This window comes from Spermophilus citellus (genome assembly GCF_964194105.1).
Source record: "Spermophilus citellus genome assembly, chromosome: 15".
NCBI classification, from domain to species: Eukaryota; Metazoa; Chordata; class Mammalia; order Rodentia; family Sciuridae; genus Spermophilus; species Spermophilus citellus.
In genome coordinates, this window is record NC_138195.1 from 87,039,865 (window position 1) to 87,047,079 (window position 7,215).

A 7,215-nucleotide genomic window follows, 5' to 3' on the forward strand; every position below is an offset into this window, starting at 1 on the left:
AATCTCCCCATATTCTCCCCATACCGTGTTGAAGTCCCTCCCCACCTCCCCGTCTCTTGCTGGGAGGTTTACGATCCCGCGACCTTGGTTCTCTCATGATGATCACCTTATCTGTTTATTTATGCTCAGCTCTGCTTTGCATCACTACCTGGTCTCATCTTGTTTGATGCATCATAAATACTAATGAGCTAGGTAGTCTTTCCTACTGACTACAATAAAAAGGAGCGTTTGGTTGGTGTCCCCAAAGGAGCCTCAATTCACCAAACAGGGAGCAGTTTAGATGGAAACAAGACATCCAGTGGACAGTTTTGCAAGGGGAAGTGCCAGACGCTCAATTAATAGTGTTAAATAACCTAGATGAATTTTTCTCTCTGTGCCAAGGTGAAAGGAATCCATCTGTTTATAAGGTGAAGAAGCAACTGGAAGCGGGCAGGAGGAAGGAGCAGTGTGGAACTGGGGGAGAGCTTGCCAGAGTAGAAGGCAAGAGAGAGTGGCTGGTGCTGATGGGTGCAGGTGCAGGAGGCAGAAGGGCTGGCCAGGTGAATCTGGCACTTGAGGAATTTAGTGCAGGGTGGTAGGGCTTCTCCAATTAAAGAAAATCACATGGATATTGCAATTTCTGCTTTTTCATATGTATGTTTTATAAAATCATCCTGAAGTAGCCTTTTTGTCTTTTTTTTTTCATTTTCATTTGGAGAACTGTCATATCTCTAGTGGTAAAAAAAATGTCGCACCGCACACTGGAGTTTTTGCAGAGGGAGGATGTTCCTTGGCCAGCTGGGCAGTTAACCTTTCACCTGTGGCTAATTGCTGTGTCTCTCAGAAGCTGAAAGTAATTGGAAATCAAGAAATCAGAATTCTCAGTCAATGAGAAAGTCTGAAGGTCTTTAGCGAACTATTGTTTCCCTCCCAAAGCAAAATTTGCATACATTCAGAATTAAGAAGGAACTGTGTTATTAAGAAGGAAGCTGAGCTAAATGTACTAACATGAGCAGGTCTTGAGAGGGATAAAGAAAACAGAAACATTTCGGGACAAACTTTATGTACAACACACTTTATGTTAAACATACACGTCACTCCAGGTTGTATATGTATAAACATTTGAATACAAGTATGTAAAGTAGCTGTCATAGGGTTGTTATGAGGATTTAGAAAGATGAAAATGCTGGGTGTAAAATGCTCAGCGCAATGTCTGTCACAGCAGCCTTAGCTACTGCTATGATGCAATGCACCGAGGAAGACTTGTACTGAACTTAGAGCCAAAGTTTTTTTTTTTTAATTGGTGCATTATAGTCATACACAACAGGGGGATTTGTTGGTTCACATCAGTACATGTGCAACACAATGTAACAATACAGTTTGGCTAACATCCCTCCCCAGCACTTCCCCGCTCCCCCCCCCCTTCCCTTCCTCTATTCTATTATCTCCCTTTGCTTTTCATTCAACTACCCCCTACCTTTGTCTTTTTCCTCTCTAGCTTCCACACATGAGAGAAGATACCACTCTTGACCTTCTGAATTTGGTTTATTTCACTTAACATAAGGGTCTCAAGTTACATCCATTTTCCTGCAAATGACATTTTTCTTTATGAAGGATTCAAACTCCGTTGTCCATGTACCACTTTTTCTTCATCCATTCACCCGCTGATGGACACCCAGGCTAGTTCCATAGTTTGTTGTAGCCAAACTTCTAACAGTGGGGTGGGGTAGATGAATGAGTTGGCATTTAGCTTTATTTTATCTTCAATGTTGAAATAATTTTGGAAAAAATACGTTCACACATTACCTGCATAATTAAAAATAACAGATCTCAACATCAGAAAAGTGGATATAGTCAGGTGAAAATTTGGAGACGTCACAAGTCGTGCTGTGTTTGGACCTAGATAAGAGGGTGTCCTGAGTCTCAGGCTTTAGAGAGTCTTCCATATCACACACACACAAATGTCACAGAGCTAACAGGCAGCTCTGCCACCAGGAGCACTCAGTGTGTGTGCGCAGTATGACTCACAGCCCTAAGCATCTGCTTTGGGGATTTGCCCAGGTTCAGGCTCCAGGGAAATGCTCCTGGCTATCTGCTGCCCTAAGTCTTTGAAACAAAGGCCAAGGCACCCAAATGCCATCACCTTGATAGTGGGTGTTCCTGTGAGCTGGGCCGGCTTGGAAGAAAGGATGATTTGGGCAGCAGAGCACTAAGGTAAAGAAAAGACCATTTAATTAATTTATCTTTAATTAACTTGCAATCGATTTTTGCATGAAGAGTTATTGTTTCATAGTAGTGCCAAACGTTCATTTTCTTGCTTTGCTTTGTGTTCCAATTCTTGGTTCCAGAGGTCCTCATAAATTAGCACAGGGTTTGCAGTAGTTACACATGGCAGCTGGGGAATAATTTGCAATATTAAAACACTACATATTATTCTTAAATTTGTAATTATGTAGGTCTAAATATAATATGCCCAAAATACAATACTTATTCTTTACATAGGCAACCAGGTAGAAATTGAATGTAAGAACTAAGAGTTACTTTTCTTCTATAAAAATGCACTTAATAAGCTTCAATTATACTTTCAAAAATGTAAAGAAAACCCCAGCTTTAAGAACTCTTGATTTAAAAATTTTATATTTGCTAATTAAATTTATATTTTGTGTACACATACATTTCCAAATATTATTAAAAAAACTATTTTGAAAGCTTGAAAAGTATTTCCATGTTCAAAATCAAATGTTTTACTTTATTTTTTTTTTGGTACCAGGGATTGAACTTAGGGAAACTCAACCACTGCTCCACCTTTCCAGCCCAATTTTGTATTTTATTTAGAGACAGGGTCGAACTCGCTACCTTCCTGTCTTAGCCTCTTGAGCCACTGGGATTACAGGTGTGTGCACCGCAACTGGGCAAATGTTTTATTTTAATTTACATTTTTGATGAAAATTTATTCTAATTTTGTATGTTTTGAATATTATATTTTTACTATTTAAAAATTTAAACATTATATCAATATAGTACAAATTATATGAAAATCTTGATTGCAAAATTATAATTATACTTTTACTGAAAGGAGGTCAAGAAAAATTCTGAAATAAATATAATTTGTGAATGATGTATGTATACCTTTATTATTTAACAAAGCACCCAGATGTGCAATGACAAATTTGGTTGTTTGATGGTTTGCCCACTTTTAGTTATGTGAAAGCCTAACTTTACATGTATTTTTAGTATTAGCCTTATGAAGCTGTACTTAGAAAGACAAAACACATTTCATTTAGCAGTTTGACAGCTTGGTTTAAAACTGTGACTATTTAGGCACAACAAACACGAGGCCTCCTCTTGGACTGCTGACCTGCAGCTCTGTACATGTTGGGGGTGGGCAGAGCTAACCCTGGCCTCAGGCAGCCAGGGCTGCTTATTCTGAACTGTTGGTTTGCTGGGTTCCTTGCTCCCCCACCTGAGTCCAGGTTGCTTCATGGAATAAAGATAAAACCATATGGATCAACTCCCTGAGCAAGAGGGCTGAGTGGCTAAGAGCACGGGCCTTTCTACTTTTCGCTGTCTTCCCTCTGCTTCTTCACCTCCCTCTCCAGAGTACTTGGGGCTGTGCTCCTAACCCTTCAGGCAAAACCAGGGTTTTTCTCCATTTCTCTAAAGCTTGCCCTCTCGCATGGTTGCCAACTAATTCCTGCCAAATCATTAGCTGATAATTAAAACTTGGGCTGGGGTTGGGGCTTGGTGGTAGAGCACTTGCCTAGCATGTGTGAGGCACTGAGTTCAATTCTCAGCACTAAATAAGAAAGGAAGGAAGGAAGGAAGGAAGGAAGGAAGGAAGGAAGGAAGGAAGGAAGGAAGGAAAGTATTGTGTCCATCTACAACTTGATTTAAAACTGTAACTATTTAGGCACAACAACAAAAAAATCTTACCCAAAGATGGGGGTAGGGGATAGAAAAGAGAGACCCTCTCCAGAGATAGTTGTGCTGGCAGAAGTCCATGGTTCTCATGAGTCCTCACACTGATTCCAGATATTGAGAAGACTCACTGGATGAAAATTACTCCTTTTTTTTTTCAGTCCGGAAATAAAATTTTACTGTATGAAATTTACATTTGTTACATGTGATGAAAAGTACAGCCAAAGATCTTTTGCTCATCCTTTTTCTAATGTACCCTTGCAAAGTCACATTCTTTATACAGATTATTTAACAGCTGTTAAATAGCAGTTGTGCTGGCATAAGTGTATAAATAAGGTATAAAACAAGAAACAGATCAAAACAGTGCAGGGGGAAGACCACTGCCAAAGAGTAACCTCCAAGAACTTGGAATTTTCCCCGGCAAGGCAGATGCTGCAGGGTTATCACTACATGGTTTGATTATCTGAAGCCATTCATTAACTTACTCCACAAGACCTAGTGCATCTGGGATATTGTCTCCCTCTGAAACAAATTTCAGCAGAACCACCATTTGGATTTCTTTAGAACAGCTTTCATTATAGAGTGTTGTTGTGATCCCTCCTCCTGGAACACGGACACAAAACTCAGAATCACCCATTTGAGGGATGCATGGACTTTTTTCCATTTCTTGCCAGTTAAGGCTCTGTATTTTACTTTGAACATTTTTTTGCACAGAAGGTGTAAGCAGGTACCGGAAGGGAGTACTTGATAAAAATGGATCTTAACTGAAGAGCCACAAGCTTCTTTGAAGGCAATGAATATACTTCAGCATTTGTACTGAGCTCTGTTGAATTGTCTTCTTCAGTTGCATATGGATTGTTCCCAACTATTGGCACCAGGCAATCGGTATAGAAGTAGCCAATTTTACGCATGTTCAATGTAGAAATGATCAGATCTATTGCAAGCTGTCCAACATTTCCAACAGATACTGCTGGCATCAGCAGGGTGAAGCCGAAAATTACTCCTTTAAAATTCCTTTTCAATTTTCTCATTACCCCAGGAAGACAGTTTCAATTTGTTGCCTTATGCATTTTAAGTCATCATTTTTTGGTAAGTTTTTTTTTTTAGAACGACAAATCAAGTTTACTGAGGTAAATTTATATGAAATAAACCACCAATTTTAATCTTGGTGAATTTGATGAGTGTATACATTGTGACCATCACCATGATCAAGATACACCTTTCCACCAGGTTCAAGGATCTTCTGCCTCTCCATCCCTCTCCCTATTCAGATCCTAGGCAACCACTGGTCTGCTTTTGTCACGTAGATGAGATTGCATTTTCTAGAATTTCAAGTATATGGAATCATACAGAACATGTATTTTGGGCCTAGCTTCTTTCATTCTGATGTTTTTGAGATATCTAAGTTGTGTGTATTGGTAGTTTATTCATTTTTTTGTAGAGTGTTCCTTAGTATGGGTATATCAAAATTTGTTTATCTATTGATGAACATTTGGATTATATGCAATTTTGGTCTATTATGAGCCTTCACATGAAAGTTTTATGTGGACTTTATTTATGCTTTAATTTCTTTTGGGTAAATAACAAGGAGCAGGAATGCTGGTTCCTCTAGTAGGACTATGTTAAATTTATAATTTATATAATATTTCACTCCTATCAGCAATGTTTGAGAATGCCATTGCTCCACACCTTTGTGAGCATTTGTTATTGTCTTTTTAATTTAAGCCATTCCAGTGGGTGTGTACTTGGGTCTCATTGTGACTTTAATTTTTATTTCCCTGACGATTAGTCGTGTGGAAAACATTTTCATGTGCTTATTTAATTTGCCATCATTTACCTTCTTTGGGGAAGAGTCTGTTAAAATCTTTTCCATGTATCTTATTATTGAATTATAAGTGTCCTTTATATTCATCTTACTCCAGTGATACATGCATACCCATGTTTATAGTAGCACAATTAACAACAGCCAAACTATGGAACCAGCCTAGGAGTCCATCAATACATGCGTGGATAAAGAAGAGGTTGTGTTTATACACAATGGAGTTTTATTCAGCCATTAAGTAAAACAAAATTATGGTATTTGCAGGAAAATGGTTGGAACTAGAGACCATCGAGTTAAATGAAATAAGTTAAGCTCAGAAAGTTAAGGGTCATAAGTTTTCTCTCCTATATGGAAGCTAGAGAAAAAAAAGGAAAAGAAAAGTGGGGGCAAATCTTATGAAAATCAAAGAAAGATCACATGAGGAAAGGGAGCCAGGAATGCGAGCTGTGGAGGGAGGGGGGAGTGCTGGGGAGTGATATTAGTCAAATTATATTGTTAGGTTGTGTGCATATACAAATATGTAACAGCAAATCTCATCAGTATGTACAACTATATTGCACTAATAAAAATGTGAATAAAGTGTTTTTTATCTATTTTAGATAGACATAAGTTTGGCAAATATTTCTCTCAGTCTTTAGCTTGTCTTTTTTATTGCCTTAGTGGTGGTTTTTTGAAAGATTTGTATTTTGGTGCAGTCCAATTTATCAAGTTTTAAAAATAGTTCTTGCTTTTTGTGTCTTAAGAAATTTTTGCCTAACCCAAAGTCATTAAGATTTTCTCCTATTCTTCTAGAAGTTTTATAGTATTGGCTTGCATATTTAGTTCTGTGACCCATTTTGAGTTATTTTTTTCTGTGTAATGTGAGATAAAGTTTGAAGTTGTATGTGTGTTTGGTGTTTTGCATTGATGACCATTTGTTGCAAAGGTTTTTTTTTTTTCCCCAATAGATTGCCCTTTGTTGAACTATGAATGATCATATATATGTGTGTCTAGTTCTGGACAGCATTCTATTTCATTTATTTATTCACTTATTTTTCCCATAGAAACCACACTACCTTAAAAGACTGAAGTTTGGGAAAATATAACAAGAGAATGAAAAGCCTCAGGTACCTCAGAAATAAAACTCTAATGAAAACAATCAATGGTAAGTGACTCTTTGGAACATCCCAAATCACACGGACAATTCCATGTGCAGTGAAGAGAATTTCTATTCTGGGATTAAACCTTCAGTTAAGTTTCTTTTTATTAAGTTGCTTAAGAATGCTCTGTGATAACCAAACTCAGGGGTGCCTCTGTATTTAGGGGTCTGTAAAATAAGTCTTGGATATTACCCTGTGCCTGGAGATATGAAATGAAAGGAAGTTAGCTCTTGCTCCCATCAGAGATGACATGTGAAGGGTTAAATTGCTGTCTCTGCAGAAAAGCTTATCAAGTTGAGGAGGATGAGATACCCCTTTTGCTGATATGAAAAGTAAAAAAAAAATTATTGCTCTGTT

General features: G+C 37.9%; 1 pseudogene across 1 annotated transcript; it reads right to left on the reverse strand.

The window, feature by feature from the left end:
• Positions 1 to 4,058: 4,058 nt before the first annotated feature.
• On the reverse strand, positions 4,059 to 4,883 carry LOC308634466 (proteasome assembly chaperone 2-like; annotated as a pseudogene). Its single transcript has one exon. The product of its transcript is annotated as a proteasome assembly chaperone 2-like (transcript).
• Positions 4,884 to 7,215: the final 2,332 nt, after the last annotated feature.